General features: G+C 42.6%; 1 long non-coding RNA gene across 3 annotated transcripts; it reads right to left on the bottom strand.

The window, feature by feature from the left end:
* Window positions 1-18,714: 18,714 nt before the first annotated feature.
* On the bottom strand, window positions 18,715-20,937 carry LOC116649841 (uncharacterized). Of its 3 annotated transcripts, XR_004302742.2 has the most exons (4): window positions 20,737-20,937; window positions 20,548-20,684; window positions 18,940-19,083; window positions 18,715-18,887 (listed from the first exon to the last, which is right to left on the bottom strand). It is a non-coding gene; the product is annotated as an uncharacterized lncRNA (long non-coding RNA). The 3 variants fall into 3 exon arrangements; XR_004302741.2 differs by having other exon boundaries at window positions 20,548-20,937; XR_004302743.2 differs by having other exon boundaries at window positions 18,715-18,884; window positions 20,548-20,937.
* Window positions 20,938-22,165: the final 1,228 nt, after the last annotated feature.

Below are 22,165 nucleotides of genomic sequence, written 5' to 3'. Positions count from 1 at the left end.
ACTCGTTACTCGTGACTCGTGACTCGTTACAACTTTAACTCGTTGGTTGTGGCTTCTAGAGTCTGGTTAATCGTATAAGAGCTAACATTTTATTTTACGTCCAATGATACTTCAAGTTCTCGTTTCAGTCTTTGACAGCTTACTCGTTACTTTTAGCAGTTGGCTGCTGCTCAAAACAAAAATGTTAGCTAAATTTAATTATTTATTAATATTCATTTAATTTAAGCTTATTTTCCTTCGCCTTAATGAAGTTACTCGCTGCTTCTTGCTTAGTCGTCTCGATTTACTCGTTACTCTGCTACTCATTAAAGCTTAACCATTCATAGGGTAAAATCTGTCCTTGAATATAAGTAATCAAAGTCGCTCTCTGACATCATGTTGATTCTCTTGAACTCGTTAGTTTGCTGCTCATTAAGATGCATTTTTCCACCGAATTTGTGCACCCCTTGAGTGAAATCTGATACCCAGTAGTAAATAATCTTGGCAATTATGTTGATTATCTGGAACTCGTTAGTTCGTTACTCATCAAAGTGCACTTTGCTATAGAAATCTAGCACCCCTTGTGCAAGGATCCGTTACTGAGAATCACAAATTGTTGGCTCAATTATATCTTATTTTAACTCATGCACTTTTACTCGCTTACTCGCTTCAGTTACGCGTTGCTATGCTTCAGTTTTGTTGATTGTATTCACATGCTTTAATTTTTAGTAGTTTTGAATTTTGAGCCACAATCGAGTTTGCTTACTGCATTTATTCATTTGCTTATTGCTGCTGTCTACTCAATGTGCTGATTATGTTGCACTCGTTAGTTTGTCATTCGTTCAAATTGACTCGCTGCTTTGCCTATTAACTTTTATTTGTTGGTTAGCTGCTCACTAAAGTAGAGACTTTTATTGCACTTGAATCATTATTTCAAACTTGGAAGCAGCTTATCTCATTCGACCCCTTTGTGCTTACGTATTGACTTCTCGCTAAGACTTCTCGTCTCTTTGCAAAATCCAAACTGTTATCTTTGACTCGTTGTCTAGCTACTCGCTCAAATTACACTTCTATTGCTTGCACTTGTGCACCACTTGAGCTCTCCGCACTTTGAACATTTTGATAACAATTTCTGACATGCACTCAGATACACACACACACTCACACACATTGTGTTAACTCCCCTCAACCCTGTTGACCAGGGTCGAGCTTGTAATCTTTGTTCGGATATGTAACCGAGTCTCAGTTGCTCAGTTGCAGTTTGTCTTTGCAAATTCAATATGGCAGCGCATTTCCGCTGCCAGTTAAATGATGCAACATGCCTGCCAAGTGCCTGTCAACCTACTGTCAGACGCCCCCCGACTGCCCGACTGCCCGACTGCCCGCCAGCAGCCCCTTTGCCGTTGCAGCTCTTGCCCGGACAGCTGCTGGGTTGACCGTTGAGTTGTCCCAGCCAGTTGGCCTGGGCTTGGGTCTTGATGATGCTTCAAGCTCACCCCCTCTCCTGGCTGTTGCCCCTTAGTTGTGTGCTCCCCGCAGCTGCGTTGGCATTTTCTTGTTTGTTGTTTGTCTGTGCGACCATGTGTAACTGTAACTCCAACTGTAACTGCAAATCTAACTCTAACTGTAACTGTAACTGTAACTGCAACTGCAACTGTAACTGCAACCGTAATTGTAACTGTAACTGTAAGTGCTAGGGTATTGGCCCGACACACGCACACACGCACATTCCCTCGCTGGCAATTACATTTTGTGTTTATTTGCGGCTTCAGCTTCCATGTGAAGCCTGTGAAAAACTTTTGTCCTTAGCCCAAGCTCATTTTCTCGCCAGCGACGCGTCCGTAATGGCTAAGGGGGGGTGGGTGTGTGTGTGCGCCCTTCAGGAGGGTGTGGGGCGAAGGGTGTAGGGTGCGTAGCTGCTGGGCGCACGTTTTGTTAACCGCGAAATACATTTTAATTAGCAGCTAAAATATTCAAACTGAAAATTGGGCTTTGCACCCGCGGCAGTCAGCCCCCAAATACACCTGTCTGTGTGGGTGTGCCTCTGTGTGTGTGTGTGTGTGTGTGTGTGTGTGTGTGTGTGTTTGTTTTGTGCAAAACTTTTTGCCAGCCTCCGCTATGCATATTTCAAGCATGGCCCTTCAGAGAGCTCTACGTGCGCTCTCCCCATCTGACTCGCCCCCTCTCATCCTCTTACCCTCCCCCCCCCTCTTCAACATTCTCCCTGTCCAACCCCCTCTTACCTCTTTCAATGCTTGTTGTAAAATATGTCAGCGAAATGTTTGAACTCCATCGCAAAGTTTGCCGCTTGTCGTATTTTTTCGCCCAACTTTAACGCCCCCGCCCCGCAATAGATGGCGCCACGCAGACAGCTTATGAATTTTAATTTCTTGCATATCTTGTTTTTTTTTTTGTTTTATTTTTGCGACGATTTTTGCTTTTTTATTGAAATATTTTTCGCGGTCACAGATCAAACAGAAATGCGCCCAACTTGTTTAAGCAACTATTCCACGAAAATTCTCATACAAACTTTTGCCCTGCCAGCCCTCACCCGCATTTGGGCGCACGGCCTTGCACAGGTAAACTTCCAATTGGCGCGTGCAAAAGTTTCAGTTTTCAGGCTTGTTAATTAATTTTGACTGGCAATAGATATGTGCAGGCAGAGAAGCCGGTGCCAGGGTATAGGAGGAGGGCATGGTTTATTTGCGAGCTTAGTTGATTATTTGTGCAGCCAACACGCAGCCGCCCCCACGCCACAGTTGCATAACGGATAATGAATATGTTCGCAGTAAATGTGATTAATTAGACAAATTCAAATGATATGCAGCATATTGTACAAGGGGGGCAGTGTGAGAGGGTGCAAGCTGCAATTTTGAAGCGAAATGAAATTCGAACTGGCATATGCCTAATGCTAAAATTAGACTTTCGCGCGGCTCGCGAAAACGTGGCGTGAAAGTGCTGGAAAATATAATATTCTTCAAATTGTGTGTGCTCTACTTGTGCATACCCTGTAGATTATTTAACTTCCCGAATTCCCGAATAGCTTCCTTGCTTATTTTCAAAATTTGAGTACCCAAAGATGAGACGCTAATAGACGCACATACCAATAATTCCGGCGATAGCTTTCGGTTGAGATCTGCTAATCAAATGCGGCTGCAACTTCTGATTTCTCCAAATATATTGCCGAATATGCCAAGGAAAGGCAGGGCTGACATTTTATATTTATCGATTTTAGAGGGATTTATCGATAAACGTAATATCTGCTTTATACGCAATCTATCAGTATTATATGTATATATCAGGTATAATATATAATCTGTGTTAATTCTATCACGAATTAAGCTTGAGGAAGTTGCATTCTGATTGTTGCATACATTTCTTTAAGTGCAATATGCCTTCTTCTACCCACTTATAACCGCTTCTGCGCGCTTCTACCCTCTTCTGACGCACATATTCGTATTCTTGACCTTGCCAAAAGGATTCAATTTCCATTTACGTATTAATTCCTCAAGGCCTGATTTCATAAACTAAAAATATCCACGGAGCCAGCTGCTCCCAGGCACTTTGTGCACCTGGGAATCCTGCAGCTTTGCATACTAAATAATCTCTGTTTCATTTTCAACTGTTTTGCATGTGCTACTTCTTAATGTAGCTCTTCTTTAGCCAACTGTTGCACAACTCTCACAAGCAGTTGCTTAAGCATTGTTTTGTTCCAATTCAACGAGTTCTAGAAGGTTGCAATGGAACGTTGGACATGGAGCTGTGGCACTTGAGAGTAGAATAGTGGAAATGGAATTAGTTATCAAGTCAAACGGCAACTTTCAACAGTTTATTTTTCAGCTGTTCCAATTCAAATGCTCCAATCCGAATGTTTCAACTCAAATGTTCCGATCCCAATGTTCAAACTTGAATGTTTCAATTCAAATATTCCGATTACAATGTGCCATTTACCATGCTTGAATCCAAATATTCCAATTCCAATGTTCCAAATTAAATATTAAATCAAATTAAATGATAGATTTAAGCTCAATTGCAGCTCCGCCTGGCCGCTACTTGTGAATCTTATACTCAAGAAATAATGAAAATCGTTTAGTGCAGCACCTCGCCCAAGCCCCTCTCCACCATTGGCAGTGCACTCCCCCTCACCATCACGCTGAAACATTGGTTGACCATATTTTGACAACTGTTACCGCAAAAAAACAAATAGAACTAAAAATGCCATAAAAAAGGGAATCGGCAGACGTGGTGCACAGAATCAGCCGAAGAAGAAAAGCGAAAAAAAAATTCGTTGGCCAGCTGCGGCATGCGGCATGTGGCATCCACTTGTGGTTATTGTTGTCAGAACTTTTGCTTTTGCGTACTTGCGCCACTTGCTGGCTGTTATTTTAACCAGCGCCACATTTGTGAGTGTGTGCCTGTGTGTGTGTGTGTGTGTGTGTGTATGTGTTAACTTATGCTGGGCAAGGCTTTGCCACACACACACGCCTACAACTGAGAGGCAGAGAGAGATGCCGAAATCAGGGGCAAAGCGCAGAATAACAAGGAACAGATTTATTTGCGGGTGCCGAAAATAAAGCACTCTTTAATATTTCTTCTATTGATTGAGCCTCATTCGCAAATATTTTATCTATGTTAAAATCAAAAGCGTTTCAATTAACTTGCGATTTCTGCTCTTGAAATGTCACAATAAAAAGTATTGCCTGCTTTTAGGCGCACATTTTGCGCTTCAAATTAGCCGCTTTAAAAGCACGCTGCGCTCTGCTTAGCCAGCAAAATTTCGATACAGTTGCAAAAGATACACGTATTCAGACACAACACACACACACACACACACACACACACACACACATAAAAACAAAGAAAAGCCCTCGAAATGCTTTTGTCGCAAAAAAATTTGTTCAAAACTCACAAATCGAAACTGAGACGCAGCTCCTGTGCGTTGTCTGTGTGTGTGTGTGTGTGTGTGTGTGTGTGTGTGTGTTGTGTGTGTGTGTGACAGTCTTATGGACATGCCTCTTGTCCCCGCCCACGCCCTCAGACAACAAACCATTTGCAGGATTTTCAATTTCCTTCTTTTGCGCTTGTTGTTGTCAAAAGAATTTTCTGTGTTTTGTTTTGCTTTTTGCCTAACTTTGTTAGCTGAGTGTTTGGACTGTGGCAGGAGGTGCTGGCTGTGTGTGTGTGTGTTGGCATCTCGTTGGGACAACTGTTGCCACAAGGACATGCACCCACGCACACACACACACACACATACACACACACAGTCAGACATATTGCCCCTGTTCGCCGTGCTTGCTTGTTGATTTCGCTGTCAGCTGAGCTTTTAACCAACCTCTCTCTACCCCTCTCTCGCTTCCTGTCTCTCACCCGCTCTCTCTCTCTCTCTCCCGCTTTCCCTCTCTGCCTGCTGCCAACTTTGGCTGCCTTTTGACAAACAATTCAATTTGCTGGAACTGCCTTTGCAACAACAGCAACAGCAACAACAGGCTGCCTTTAAAGTGGCCCCACCTCGGCAAACAGTTCGCTTGCCCCAGCCCCCCTCATCCCTCACCGCGCAGCACACACACATACACACACACACACACTCACACACCTCAGCCCACACTTGAATGCAGCTCTCTTTGTTTTTAGATCAAACTGCATTTCTCTTGCACCCAAAAAGCCCCAACCCAGGGCAAAAAAACAAGCGAATATAATTTGTTGCTGTCTGTTAAACTTTTGGCCCTGTTGTTGCTGTTATTGTTATTGTTTATTACCCGTGCATTGCTGAGTGTTTTGTTTATGGCCCCCACAATTGCCACGAGCGTAGGCGCAATTTTGGGCGGCGGGGGGGCCTAGCGCCAGGTGGGCGGCTGTCTATGACGCTGCAAATTTATTGACTGGCACTTCGATGGGCGCAAAAAACAAAAGAGCAAGAAAAGAGGAAAAATAAATAACAACCAACTGGCATACGGTCAAGGGGAAGGGGGGAAGGGCAGGAGAAAGGTGTGTTAGGTGCAGGCACAGGTGAACTGCGTGCGAACTGATGTACAGCGAGACACCGAAACAGGGGCAAATGTGGGCAATCATAAGCCCAAATAGCGTTAGTTATTTTTTTTTTGAGGATTCATAGCCATTTGTGGAGCTTGATTCAAACTGGAAACTTGATTCAAAACCAGATGCCTTACAACTATTCAATTGATCTTTGATTAACTTGATTTTGTACTCTAAAAGCCAAAGAGGTTGTTAATAATTAGTTTTATGTTGCTTTTAAGGCAACTCATGTTTTTCTTGACAAATTCGGTTTGATTCAGATTTTGGTTCGTCTATTTTTGACCACAACTAAAATACATAAAATATTGGAACTCCGTCTTCTTTAAGTAATAACAACAAGTGAAAGTGCTCTAGTAGGGAGTGCCTGACTAGGGTATACCCTGAAGCTGTTTCTAGCAACAGCAAATGCAGCTCTTGCTGGGGGCGGGGATAGACAGATAAAAGACTCTTCATTTTGATATATTATTCTTTAGGTTAACAGGTTAAGTCTGGGGACTATAGCTTTAAAAACTAAGTTAATTTGCTCAACAAACAAGATTTCGATATCGATTTTTATCGATTGCTTGGAGAGTGGGTCAAGTTATCGATTATCGCATAAACAAACCCATACTCAGCGAGCACTAGGCGAAATACTCTCCCAAAAGACTCTAGCTCTAATGGGTTCCGTGATAGATACGTTCATACATACAGACGGACGGACATACTGGCAGACTGAGATATGGACAGACAGACGGACAGACAGACGGACGGACATAGCTTGATCGACTCGGCTATGGATGCTGATCAAGAATAGAGTATATTTTATGGCTCGGTGATGCTTCGTTTCGCCTGTTACCACTTGAAGAGGCTTCATCTAAGATGACTTGCTCTAGCCTCATAAAAAAGAATCTATTTTAGCCACAATTAGAGATTGCCTTATAGAGATATACATATATCGCAGATCTTTTATAAGTCAGCTAAAGTATTTGATTCGCTTTTCCACAACTCCGGGCAAACAATTCTTTATTCATGCCCAAACACTTGCTAGACGAGTGCGGTTAATGCGATTTATTATTTAATTTAGCCAACAGACAGACAATTTTCGACATTCCGATATCGATTCGGAAAATAAATATCCCGTGCCAAGCATTTGCTCAAGCGAATCTCGAAGCTCAAACTGCCAATTAAGAGTTCTCTTTTTCTATTTTGTTTTCATTCCGAGCTGGTGGTGAACGACGTCTACAATCGGATTCACTTTCAACGTAATGTAAATACATTTGCACCTTCATTCAACGACCCTTACCCTCCCCTCCCCTTTTTAATACTTTTGCTCTGGCTCTGGGAAAGTCTGGTTCTCTCTGGGGAATACAATTTTCAGCTGAAACTCAAACAAGGACAACAATTGTAATTGAGCATTAACATAAGCTGGCACCCGGCCGCCCGACCGCCCGCCCGCCCGCTCCTGTAAGGGTAATGTTGTCACATAAACTCTCCCCTCCTACACTCCTCCCCTACCTCCATCCAGCCCCTCACCATGCCCTTACAGACCATGTCAATGTTGAGCTTCTTATTTCCTTTGAATGTTTAATTTGGGCGTCAATTTATTGAATTTTAATTAATTTTATTGTCGTTGGTGGTTGCGTGGGCGCGGCAGGGGGCAGAGGATAGGGGCAGGGGGGCGGCTTTATGATAGCATCGCAACATTTACCGTCTGATGCCACGCCCACTCAAGCTATTAAATGAGGCGCAGATATGCGAAATTTATACAAATGCGAAAAATTATGGAAACTCTTGTTGTTATTGTCAACATAAAAGCGAATGTGTGCAGCTGAGTGTACCTGGTTGTTGGCAGGCTAGGTAAGAGACAGGACTGGAGGGGGGAAGGGTGGGGGAGGGGGATGCAGGGGTATTTCAGTTTTTAGCTGCAGCCAAGGTCAAAGCAATTGTCGGCCAGGGGCACAGTCAGAGGCTCATTATGCTAAGCCTCCGCGGCTTTTTGCCACTTGGCATACATTTCACATAAAAACAGAGAGAGAAACTGTGTGAGAAAGGAGGGGGGTGGGGGCAGATATGGAGACAGGTAGATAGTGGTAGGTATAAATTGGGGGGGATGAGTGAGCAAATTCTGCTCGCAATTGTGTCAGTTGTCAGAGTGGTCGCAGGCAGCGAGAAGCTTAAAGACTTCCGACGATAAGCAACAATGTTTTGAGGGAGATAATTGAAAGCGAGAAGCAACGTGCAGAGAAAAGTTTTGTTAAGTCTGAGTACAAGTTTACACTCAAACGTGAGATTCATAAGGGAGTCTCCTTCTCTTTAATACTCCACTTTCGCTAGCTAAACTACTCGCTTCTCTGATTGCAGCTACTCGCTTTATAATTGACTCTCGCTACACTTTATACTCGCTTCTTCCTGTACTCACTTCTCTTTACTTGCTACTCGCTTCTTAATACTCTCTACTCCCTGCTCGTTACTCGCTACTCGCTTCTCATTGCTGTTAATCGCTTATTGCTACTCGCTTATTCCTACTCGCTTTTCACTACTCGCTACTCGCTTCTTACAGCGCGTTACTCGCAATTTGTTTGCAGCTTTTTTTTTTCGGCTAAGCACACTTATTTTTGCATTGCTCTTCGCTCTTAGTTTGTGGCATTGAGCAGCCTGTTATTAAATTCTGATAAAGTGTAATCTGCTTTAAGTAGCTAGATTTATATTTATATTCGCCTTAAAGCCTAGTTACACCTGTTTCGCCTTTAGCTAGTTCGCTTCCATCTCTCTCTCTGTGTCGGTAATCGGCTGTCTTTATCATTTGTTAGCTCTTTTAGATCCCATTACTTTTTCAAATTTAGCTTTCATAAGTTGTGCCGAGCCTGTCCATTGTGATTCCCCAAGTTTCAGATTAGCCCTTTCCCTTGATTACCCCCAGTTTTCCAAGCCGTCCAGCCACCCCCTTCCCCCTTTCACCTCTTGCGACTTTCACCTTTCACCGACGCCACCTTCAGGCAATCCACTCAATTTTTATTCGTTATTTTGCCGTTAGGTCAAGTAACACAAACCCCGAACCACCCACTCGCCCAAGGCAATATCTAGGCTTTGCTCCCTTTTCCCCCCTCTCCATCTTTCCCACTCTCTCTCTCTCTCTCTCTCTCTCTCTCTCTCTCTCTGTCTCTTAACCCATTTATGCCCAATTTCATTTGCGTATTTCCATTTGGCTTTTTTATGCCGCCTACGTTTTTCACCCCAAACTCTGGGTTTATGATGAAGTGATTGAAGTGTTCCCCAAAATGCTGCCAGCTTGTGTCCAGTCCAATGTCCCGCAGACATGCAACATGCCTGTGGGCGGCTGGTGGGCGGGGCGTGCTGCTATTTTGCTTATTTCTATTTTGAGCTTTATTTTGTTTTCCTGTTTGTTTTCTTATGCCTTTTCTCTTTTATTTTTTTTATGTACATTGCGTGCTAATTGGCCACGTGATGGCGACAAATCGAGTTTAAGTGGCCGTCAACCTTCCCCCCTTCGATCTCCACCCTTGGCCGGGCAATACAAATTTAATTTTCCACCCTTCTTTGCCCCTGGCTCAAATGCAGCTCGACACCCAACTATGATAGATAGAAATACAAAAGGAAAATACGAGAAGATTGGAGTACAATTTTGGTTTTCCATTTCAGGAGGATAATCATTAAGTCGCGAGAGTCATTGTGTAGCAGAAGAGGGGGTATGAAGAAAGAGAGGTGCGGTAGGGTGGGTAGGGGATATAGAAGAAGAAAGGGAAGATATCCAAAGATTGTCTTGAAATGTTTAAGGCTTACATTTTCAGACTATTTACATAATAGTTTGTTAAGCTTAAGTTTTTTCTTCTATAATACTTAAGAACTTTCTTATCGCATTAATCAACACTGCAGATCTAAACTGCATTATCACATTGTCGCATTATTCAACACTTAGGATCTGAACATCAATTCATTTAATATTTTCTCGCTACGCTTAGGCTATGCCTAATCTTCTTCTTGCTTTATCTTCTTCTTCGTAGTTAGAACTTTCTAATCGCATTAATCAACACTTAGGATCTAAGCTTCAATGCATTTAATATTTTTTGTCGCGTTTCCGCTTCGCTTAAGCTACGCGTAATCTTCTTCTTCATAAACACTTGCCATTCAGAACTTTCTTATCGCATTACACAACACTTGAGATTTGCGTCCAAGCTGTCCAATCAAGCGACCACCGAATTAGTTGCGGTTCGTTGAACCTTCAGAGTGAGCGACAGCCCGAATCAGTCCCCGAGCTAACCTCGGACTACACCCTAGAGCCCCTGGCCTAGGCCCTAAATTGCATTTGTCTTCGTCTCATTGTGAAACAGTTTGCAGTTCATTTTCTCCTCTCAGACTCCCTTTCTCCCCACCCCCCCCCCCTCTCTATCTCTCTCTTTCTGGCCTATGTTCCTTTTTGTGTCCGTTTTGTGCTTTCATTTTTTCGCATATTGTCGCGCTGCGTCCAAGTATGCCATGGGCTTCCGGCATTTGGCACTTGTTTCTAGACTTGCATCAACTTCCGGCACGACAAACTGCCCGCTGCGCCACGCCCACGCACCCCACCTCCCACACACACACACACACCCGCACCCGCACCCGCACCCGCATCCCTGTGCTTCCCATTGGACATGTCGGCAAATTTACGCGAATTTCCGCTTGACGGAAATGCACAAAATGAAATTGAAAGCAAAACGTGAAGTCTGCGGGTGAATGAGGTGTGCTACATGGAAGGGGCGGCATGTAAAAAGGGGGAAGCGGTCGGGGGGAGGCTCGTCTCACAATAAACAACGACAACTTAAGCTGTCAGCGTCATCATGGATAACAGTTGGCCAACAGCCGCTACCCCGGCCCGCCTACCCCTTGCCTGTGGTTGCTTTAAGTTGTTGTTTTTGTGGTTGCACTTTGCCGCCCACCGCCCACGCCCACCACTTGGCATTGACAGTCAACGCGATAAAGCGACCTCTTTTCGCTGTTTACACATTTTGCGGCTAGGTTATCAGGGCTTAAAGCTGGCAAGGCTGCGAGCCAAAGTCGACGCGCAGATACCCTGCACAATCGCAGTCTTGGACTCTGCCCGATCTGACAATCGCCCTATTCTTCATAGCTATTTAATAGTTAACTTATATTATATAATATTAAAATGAACTTATACCCTATCACTTAATGATAGCAGCTGGCAATGCAAATACCCTGTCAAATAGAGCCCTTGTCAAACTACATGATATATGTATTATATCATACGCATATCATTCGCCAAACAGAGTTTTATCTTTTTTTCGATAACCTTTTACATTTTGCCAAAATCGATATGCATTTATTAATTTTCCGGCTCCAATTAAAGAGCATATCTCAAAGATAAGAAGAGTCGGCACATTTTTTTCCGTTCTTTAATAAATAATAGAAAATAATACGCCTAGTTGAACATTTTTGGTATATGCGCACAGTTTAGTATATTCTAAAAAAAAAAATACTGTAACTTACACAACGAGCGAACTTAAAGGCAGAATATCTTTTTATGTGTTTTAAATTTAAAAATCCCACACCCTGTGCTATTTACAGTGATTATTTCAGCAGGGAAATCAGCAGCCAGCGGCCCTTTAAACTTATAGCATTTTTCTTGTTATGATGATAGAGTCGTAAAAGGCAAACAAAGCCGGCGCCTTGGGGAGGGCAATGCGGTATTTAAATAGTATTTATGCGAGTGCAGTGTGACCGCCTTTTGCATGTAAATTGCGCCAAAAACAACAACAACAGTTCGCTCTTTAGGTGCTTATTAGCGACCGCTTAAAAGTATGCAATGAAAATTTGCACGAAACGGCGAAGCACACGAAAATGAGGCAAATTCCAAAAGCAACAAAAAAAACAAAAAACGTACAGGCGAGACGAACTCTGAGAGCGAGCGAGACAGCGAATGAGTGAGTGAGCGTGTGTGAGTAGAAGGAGCGGCTGGGGCGACAGTGAATAAAACTAGTCATAAGCAAGTCAAATGGTCGCCAGTTGCTGGCAAAAAAATATACATACATACATACATATATATATATATACACATATATGTATATACATGGTATATATTCAAAAGTAATCCGCTAAAGTAGTTTCCTAGTCGACTAGCAGGAGTGTGGGAGAGAGGCGGCACTAACTGTCGAGCGGCGGGGCGGGAGAGGATTAGTTTCACAGCTTACAGCAATTTGTTGCGAGCAGCAGTCAAACAGCAACAACAACAACAACAACAACAGTAACAAAAAAGTTGCTCATATTGCGCTGAGCAAAGCGAAAGCGAAAGCCAAAAGCAGCTGCAAACGTCGTCGTCAACATTTGGCTTACCTACAGCACGACAAAGTGAAAAGGGGGAAAGGGGCCGGTTGTTCGAAATAAGCAGCATGGCGCTGGTCGCAGGGCGCAGGACGCAAGAGTGGGGGCTTACTAGCTGTAACTGTAACTGTAATACTTTAAGCCTTTACGCAGACGACAAACACACAGAGCAGCAACAGAAACGGAAATGGGTAGGGGAGGGAGGACAGCCGCAGACCGCAGGCGACAACCGCATAATGCAATGGGGCGGCTGCGACGCCCGCTGCGACGGCGACGGCGGCGCTGATGCTGACAGCGACAGCGATTGCTGCTGTGCTATTTTTATGCGACGCTGGCTAAACACTAAAAGTAGGCAAACAACACGGAGAAGAGAAACAACCGCAACAACAACAACAGCGATGAGAGTCACATAAAAAGGATAAGGCCAGTCACGAGTAAAGGCTGATAAGCATATGCTCGACTTCCGAATACCCTAGCGTGAAGTTTTAAACGATAGAGAAGCGTACAATATAGAGATCAAAAGGAGAGCAAAAATAGGCATGGTTGACTCGCAAATACCCTATTGTTGGGATATTCCTTATATCAAGCCAAATATACGTATACCCTAGCTTGTATCCAAGGGCGGGAGCATAGCCTGTGAGCATATGCTTAGGCTTGTTTGAGGTTCAAAGAGAATAGTTGATAAGCATGCTCGACTATTATATACCCTCGCTTTCACACATGCCTCATGTTCGTCTGGGTAATTAAATAGCTGTACTGGTTGCTTAGTGAGTATGCACAACTAGCAGATACCCTGTACATGGCTGAAAATGGGAGAGCAACTTGTAAGTATTTCTTGATTGTCAGCAATTGCACACCTAATAGATACCCTAGTAATAGAGAGGTTTAGTCTCTAAGTTTCTGCTTAGCTAATGACAGACTTGTAGATACCCTGTGTAAAGTTCAAAGCAAGAAGCTTGTCGGCAAGTGCTTGACATTAAGTAAATGTCCTCTTAGTGAGCTTATGGCTACCCTGTGATTAAGACATTTGGTGTGCTTAGCTGCTTGCTAGACTGCTAATTATCCTGTAAACAGTTCAGTGTGTCCTTTTGCACCTAAGGGTGTCTGACGGTAGCAATATACTATGTACAGTATTCAATTGTCTAACGAGTATGCTTGACTAATACCCTGTGATCTACAAAAAGCTACTTAGAAGCGATAGTTTTTCAACGTAAGCAGATAATCCCATTGAACATACCCTGTAATTGCACAAATGAAACTGAGCTGGCAACTGTTCAAGCTCAGAGAGACACAGAGAGAGAGAGAGAACGGGAGAAGGAGGCAGTAGAATAAAGATAAAGGAGAGCAGAAAACAGGCTGGCATTGGCAATGGAACAAGCGGAAAGGCAAAACCCAATCTTAATCCCCTAGCCAAATCCCTTACGTATGTCTCTGCCCGGCTGCATATGTTGCCTCTCAGCTACCACATGGACTTCACCTACCCCCCCTTTCCACCTTCCCCGCTTCGCGCTCTCTGCCCAGTTGGTCCAGTCTGATGGGCATTTGCCGTGCGGCGCTAATCACATTTGGCGCTAGTCGCGCGGCTCTGAAATTCGCTTCGAGCAAGTTGTTAGACATGCGCTTCCGCTTTACGCTGTTTCCGTTTCCGTTTCCGTGTGCCGTTGCCACTTTTGTTGTTGTGGTCGTTTTTGGTTTTTTTTTTATGCCGTTACCACACACACATTCGTATTTGCCAGCCGGGCAGGCACTAAATTTATGCGTGTCAGATTTTCATGGACACACACGCGAGACTTGCCACGGGTCAGAGGAGTAGAAGGAGCAGAAGGAGGAGCAGAAGGAGTAGCAGCTGCAGGAAGGGTGGCAGAGGTTGGCTGAAGATTATAAGCTGCATGAAGTGGACTCACCTGGGGCAGCTGAAGATGTGCCTTCTCATAACTCAAAGCCAACTTGGGCCACCTGCTGCTCCTCAAGCTGGGCCCCAATACAGCCCCAGCTGACTTCGTATTACCCGAAAATATATATACATATATATATGTTTCTATGGAGCTGGCCAATTAGCTTGCGCTAATGAACTTAAGTAAGCGCACTTTGCGAGTTTAGTTGCGCTTATCTCTGCTTTGAATCTCTTCCTTCTTTTTCTGGCCTCGCTTTGGACACTTGCTAATTAGTTGCACTGCTTGAAGCAGTTGAGAATTATAAGCAACGCCTGTGTTTACACTGGCTGTAATTAAACTGTAAACCTATTATTTTAAACTTATATTTTGGTTTGGTCAACAGCAAAGAGAAGACTTTGCTTCAAGACATTCTCGAGCTCCATGCTTTATTCGAAGAATCGGGCGTTTCTATACTTTATTTAATTTTCGACATCTTAATATCTAAAATCCATACAAAATATTTAATTGTTCTCGAAAATATTAGGTCTTCAAGCTTAACTAACTTTTTGAGTGCTGAACCAATTTTCTTAGTTTTGGGCTTCGTTTAGCTTCTTCCTTGTTCCCAACCGTTGAACACCCTTTTTAAAGATCTTTTCCTCTTTAGCTAACTCAAATTAAATAACGTAAGAATCATCTTGGTCTATTAAAGGTACTTAAATAGGCCTAACGAGCTAAAAGGCAAGCTAAGCTAACTTAGTCTAAACCAAGGCATTTCACATGCGTCTTAAGTTATTTGGAATTCAAGTTTTCCTACTTTTCCTGTATTTAAATTAACAATATTTTTACGAGTTTAGTTAATTTTGATTCTGTTGTAGCTTTGTTTTGATATTTTCCAAGAAATATAATTTATAATTAATTTTGGAATTCTTTTTAACCTCAATTCTTAACCCTTGTTTGCGCACAAATTTGTTGCCTGTTGAAATACGCAATTGAGACTCAGAGCAGTCAGCTTTTGTCAGCTATCTGTTTGAAAAGGGTAAACTTAGCTTTTATTTATGCTAGACTTTAATTAATGTGTGTGTGTAAACACACACATACACACACACACGCACACGCATAAATGAAATAAAAGCGACTTCCAAAGGCAATGCGAAAAATCTCTGATTAAGTGGCTGTCGCTGGGGGCGTGGCCCGGAGGCGGCAATTAATTTATGAGCGCGCACAGCCCCTGAGCCCGTACCTCAACACACACACACACACTCACACACACACACACACACACACACACACACACACACACACTCGCACACACACATTAATTAATTACTGTGATTTCTTTTAGCGCTTTATATTTTTTTTGTGTATTTATTTATTTTTACTTCTTTTTTTTGTTGATGTTGTTTTGCTTTCTTCTTGTTGCCGCTGATTTATGTGGCGCGACTGCGCTGCCACTGCGGCTGCTGCTGCTGCTGCTACTGCTACTGCTACTTATTAATTCGCCGCAACAATAACTGCTGCAACAACAACAACGAGAACAACTACACAAAAGCGAAAGGTCGCACAATTTGCTTTGCCTGCTTTTGGGCGGCGCGTGAAGTGCTGCTCGGGGGGTTGCGCGGCCACCGGGGAGGTTGGGCTTAAAGCGGGTCGCGATTTGTTTTTTTTTTTTTTTTTTGTTATTTTTGTTTTGTTTTGTTTCACAAAATGCGCTTTGTTCAGCGGGCGCGCGCGCTGCAGCCGCTTCCCTCCCCTCCCCGTCCAACGACAATTGTCAACGGGCAAACAGCAGCAGCAACAACAACAACAACAACAACAAGCGTAAGTGCTTAAGTCAGGAGTGTTCGACTGGGAGATGCCCTGAACCAGGCGCTCAGCAATCGCAGTTACATGCGACACTTTTGCTGCGCGCCTGTTACATTTTTGTTTTCTTCTTCTTTTCTACTCCTTAAACCATTTAATAGAAATACATTCGAAAATTACGTGGGTATTTACAGTCCGATCTTAATGAAATTTTCAGCGTCTAACTATGGCATACAAAAGTTTATGATGCCAAGGCGCAAGGTTCTATCTTAAAAATAGGCTCTAGCTCATATAGTTTTGTGTAGAATTCAGGAGCTTACCAACCGAGTGAAATATATTTCAAGGCTAAATAGCAAATTTGGTGTACCCTGCTCTTATAAAGCTCGAGAGATAAAGTTGCAAATTCGAAAGTGGGTACTTAAACAAAAAAGAAGTATGATAAACTTGAACTGTGCTTGATCTGTGATATACAAGAATGTCTACATGTTTATATACTTTGTGGACTCGTAGAAGCCAAAATTTAGCTTGACAAACATGCGCAGAGAATCGTCATACCCTGCTTAAGCACTTTCAATGGGTTCAGGGTATAACAACGGGCAGTCGAGTTATCCTAAATAAACACATTTTCCAAGCTTCGCAGCGCAAGCATTTTCTTTCTATTTTGTTTCTCCGCCCGGCGGACTCTGGGCCACAATTCGCGACCATCCCTCCCGTTGCTCCACTTAGCCAATTCACTTGGCATTCAGCAAACTGTTGCTGATGCGCCCCACACAAACAACAACGGGCGGGAGGGGGCTTGCTTTCCCAGTGGGAGGGGGGCGGTGCACGTGTACTTTGGCTTGGATGGGCGCCGCTTTCAAATTAAACTCGCAAGAAAAACAAATTAGTCGCCAACGGACAACGCATTTGTCTAATGTTTGTTCTTTGCTTTTCAAGCAGCGGCTCTTGTGGGGGGGTTGGGTGGTGGTTTGTCCATCTGGGAGTGGGGGGCAGCAAGGGGCAGGCAGCGGTGGCCATTCAACTTGTCGCACGGCTCGTTGCAAGCACTTAATATGCGTTGCCTCAAAAAAGCTTTAATCTAAAGTGCCAGCAGATTTGTCATCTTGTGCCGTCTCGCTCGAGAGAAATATCAACTGCTGCTTTCTAATAAACAAGATCATTAAAATTTAATTTGCATGTCAAATATTTAACAGCTGCATGTGCTGCCTGACAGATTTTAAGTGTCAGATTAGCTGAGTCTAGAATTTATGAAGTGCTTGGTTCAGTTTTGGCAAGCAGTTTTGCTAGAGGTATGGGATGCTCTTTTTTTTTTGTAAGGTAAATCGAACGTTAATGTAAAATAGCTTAGGAGAATAAGGAATAAATCAAGTAAGTTTCTTTCAGTTAGTTAAGCTGCTTGTTAAATTTTAGCTGACAGATAAGCTTAGTAATTTTGTAGCTAAGAGTTTTATCTTATCATAACTCCCGGACTACCTAAGCTAAATGAAATTACATTTGAATGTCAGACACCTAACAGTTACTTGTACCGCTTGTTAAATCTCCAGAGCGACTTTAACTAAAGTCGCATTTAAGTGTTTGCAATTAAATAGTTAGATAAACAACGCTGCAAGCTGCAGCTGCCAGCTTAACTGAAATGAATACAAAAAATTGCATGCAAATTAATTCATATTGGCTTTTAACAGCCAGATAAACTGCCTTGTAAATGCTAACTGTCAGATAAATGAAAATGCGCAAACTTAAGCCCGCTGTCAAATTTAAATGTCAAATGGGAAACAATGTGATTTACGGATTAAAACCAGACATGGGCATGGACAGAGTTAAGCTGAAAGTTATTTCTTTGCGAATACATATATATATATATATCATATATGTATATATATAATTTATTCTGCATCTAGTTCTCTTAGGCTTAACGCATCATACAAAATGTGTCGCTCGCAATGGAAATGTTGCAAATGGGCGACTTTGTGTCATTTGCATAGCTGATCAGCTCGTTGCCCGTCTGCCACACCCACTTCCGCCTCCCTCGCCTCACTCCCTTCGCCGTCAATCCTAGGTATTGTCGTGTGTCAAGTGCAGCGCAGTCTGCGATGCGAACGAATGGACATATGTGGGTCATATAAAAAACCGATAACTGGCAATGCCAAACCAAGCTCAAGCCCTCGAGTCCTCGAGTCAGCGCGACGTCAAGTGCGTACGATAAATATAAATGTTCATAGAGTGTGTCCTGCAGCTAAAAAAAAAAAAAACAAAAACAACAACAACACACACACGTAACACACATAAAGCACACAACACACAACATACACAACCGCAGCTGTACCTTAACCCGTGTTCTACGCTGCGTATACGTTATTTTTCCTTTTACGCAATGACCAGCACTTTTTTTGCTGTTTAAAGCTGCCCCTTGATTAAACAACATGGGGTATATTTGTTCGTGTGTGCATAAGAAGAGTGTGAAAATGATTACTGGCTGTGAAATTGAAATATTATTTCAGATTTTGGGTTAAATAGGTTTCTTTTCTTTTAAATACTTCAAAAGCAAAGATATGCTTTTAATTCCTTGTTTTGAATATTACGATCAAATATGTTTAATTATTTATTGTTTTGCTCTTAAATTAAATTTAAAATTGGAAAAGTTAAAAAAATAAAATAAATATATATTTTATATAATATTGTAACATGTATATTTAAGTATGTTTTAGTTTTTTTTCTATCCTTTCAAAAATTTAAAACAATATTTATCTAGTTCTTTTCACTCGTATTTCGTTGTTTTCATTTTTGCTTATCCGCTTAACCGTGTGGAAAATAAACGGAAATCTTTGAGTGAAATGGAAATGGAAATGTTTTAAAATCAGTTGGATTTTCTGCAATCATTTCTTCTGACTGCTATGGAAAATAAGGCATTAATTGAATAAAATTTATTTGTAAAGCAATTTACCGATAAATGGCAACACTTGTACAGGGCACGCTGCAGCGTGCATGCTTTGCCTTTGTTCGCCAGTTTTTCATTTCTGTTTTGCTTTTACCGTTGCCGTTGTCGTTACTGTTACAGTTGCTGTTGTTGTTGTTGTTGTTGCTGTTGCTGTTGTTGTTATTTAAGTTGGTGTCTCTGCACACACATCAATCCTGATGTGGTGTGCCTGTGTGCTTGTGTGTGCGTGCGTGTTTGTGCTTGTGTGTGCTCTTGCATATGCATAATACATGCAAGGGCCGCCGGCTAGCGGCTGCGGCTGTCTCGTCTCGTCTCGGCTTGTCTGTCTATATGCCAGACCCCACTTCCCCCCTTCACTGTTCCAGCCATCGTGCATAGCGAGCCGCAGAGTCCATATTATTTTTAATAGTTTTCAGCCGACGCACAGTCAACGTCGACGTCGACGCCGGCGTCGTTTCATTTGCCGCTTGTTTACTTTGCAAACTGGGTCTCTCGTCCTTCGCCCCCTGCTGCCTGCCCCGCCCATCGCAGTGTGGCCCTGCTCCTCTTGCCCGCAAATCAAACAATGAACTTTGCAGGAGAACAAAAAACCAAAAAAAAAAAAAAAAAAAAAACAAATGAGAAAAAAAAAAACAAAATGAAAACCAAATTTTACGTAAACTTTTGTTGCGTTTTGTGCATTTTTGGCGTGCAGCGTGACGACCAACGGGCAGCTGCCACGCCCCTGCCAAAGTGTTTGGCCAACACGCGAGTTATGGCCCTTTGATGAACTCTTGGCCAGGCCAATTAGCATACGAACGCCAGGTGGCGCCGCCCAATGCCAATTGCTGGCAAAATATGTTTCAAAATGCGCACAACAAACAGCCAAAGAGTGAGAGAGGGAGAGCGGGAGTGAGAAAGAGATAGGCAGAGCGTGTGAGAGAGACAGAGAGAGAAAGCAAGCGAGGCGTTGTATTTACGTCTTGGACGTAAAGTTTAAATACCTAAACACAGAATGTGGAGATATATATAGTGCGATTCTAATAAGAACTGACTCACGCATAAGCAGACAATCAATCATCATCAGTCAATCAGTCAATCAACCAGCAGAGATATCATTTTATATAGAAGATAGATTGACTTGGCTGATCTAAAGTGTTGTTGTAGGGGTCCCTTCTTCGCCTATGAATGTCCAAAACACGGCTCAGACAGCTTGTGGCCACTGCGGTGGGCTAAATTGCTGAGGGGGCGGAGGAGGGTTAAGGCCAGCAGCGGGGTGAACTGTTAAATAGTTCAACTTCAAAGCGCTGTCGTCGTCATCTTCGTCTCAATTGAATGATGTCACACGAGACGATGCGCCATAAACAAACAAATGACAAGCGGCTGCCTGCATGATACACAAATCAGGCAACACACGCACACACACACACACACACACACACACACACACACACACAGCCATTGCACTTGTAAGCCAAAGAGGCAGACAAAAGGCTTAGCGAAGCGTCGCAAGACGCCAAGACGCATGAGTTGATAGCAGCGGCAGCGATGCCAGAGCTGACGCTAACAGCGTAAGCAGCGCGCACACAACACACACACAACACACACACAACACACACACTCACGCACACTCACACACACAGCGCTTCAAAGGGAACGCAGAGACTCCAACACGCCGGCAAGGACACGGCTGGCGACTGCCGACAAAACAGAAAAAGCCACAAAGCCACATTTGTTATCGATAATCTCTCATTGTGTGCGGGTTGGCAACTCTGTGGAATGAAAATGTTTCAGCCATGACGGAATTGAAGACAATTAGCGAACGCTTTCTTATCGGCCCGTCACAAAGGCTAGGCGCATGTTATCGATAATTGAATTGAGCACGACAAGACTGTACAACAAAACGGTCGAGAGTACTTAATGCGGCAACTTTGTTAAACGAAGAGTAGTTAGAGTATCTGTAGCACACTTCTTTATGGTTGATATGAAAATAATATGTACAAACGATCAATAAAACATTTTGTTTTTGATATTGTTAACAACTGCCAAATATGACAGCCCTGTGCGTCTATTGCTTGGCAACATGTTATCGATATAAGGCTTAAGTGTTTTTTCTAAAAGGACTATCACGTTTCGATAAAAGTAGTTCCAGCGTGTGAAATCCGAACTATGCAAAAAGACTTTAATCTATTTTATTTTATTTCCTTAATCTGATAATAATTATAATATGTAATTATAATTATATAGTAATTAATAATTCTTCATAAGGATATATCATTTATATAAATATTTTTTTTACAGCTGAATTAATTATTATAAGAAGTATGCAATTGAACGATTAATTTTAACATGTCCCTTGTGTTACTCTCTCCCTCTCTCTTTCTTTCAGCAAGTAAGTAATCGATAACCGACCTGCCTATCTATCGATTAGAAGTCGAATTGTGTATGAAAATCAAGTTGAGTAATTGCCCCTTAAAAAGCCTTCAAAATGAGGAACTCTCCATAAAACAATAAAAGGTATGTTAAATGTTAGATTCTTTATGTACGTGTTATCGATAATTATCGATAGAGAATTGTAAAGGGCAACTCTGCAATGTTTGCAGTGAGAACGGAACTTGAGCTACGCAGAATTTCATTATCGATAACTTAACAATATATACATATGCATGAAAATATCAATTGCTTATTGATTTTGTTAAAGGTTTAGCTCAAACCGTTTTGTTGTACTTTTGTCGCCTGTGCCAGTATCAACTGAATGCAGCTTGAACCACGCGCGTGTGTGAATGTGTTTGTGTGTGTGTGTGTGCGTTAATCTGTTCATATTTTATGTTCACATTATGCCATAAAATCAAAATAAGAGCCAAAGCCAAAGGCAAAGGCGAAGGCAGAGCCAATGCGATATGCATATTTGCACTCTCATACTAGTTTACTCACGCTTGCACTGAAACTTAATGTCTGGCACGTATTCGTATTCGTATTCGTATTCGTTGTCATATTCGTATTCCTATTCGTATTCGTAGTCATATTCAGAGTTGTAGACACGAATAATATTTGCATAAAGGCTCAGCCAGCATTTGCATTTAGATGGATAGATGCTGTTGCTGCTGCAGCTGCTGTTGTTGTTGTTGTTGTTGTTGTAAGTTTTGACATTGTTGCCTCATTGCGAGCAACGAGCTGCATCTAATGCAAATGCACAAATGCGATTTATGACAACCCTGGACAAGCGTGTCCCTGCTCGGGCGCCAAGAGCAAA

The sequence above is a fragment of the Drosophila virilis genome, chromosome X, assembly GCF_030788295.1.
Source record: "Drosophila virilis strain 15010-1051.87 chromosome X, Dvir_AGI_RSII-ME, whole genome shotgun sequence".
In the NCBI taxonomy this organism is placed as follows: domain Eukaryota; kingdom Metazoa; phylum Arthropoda; class Insecta; order Diptera; family Drosophilidae; genus Drosophila; species Drosophila virilis.
The sequence above is the reverse complement of the archived record's forward strand: the minus strand, read 5'-3'. Positions and strand labels throughout refer to the sequence as shown.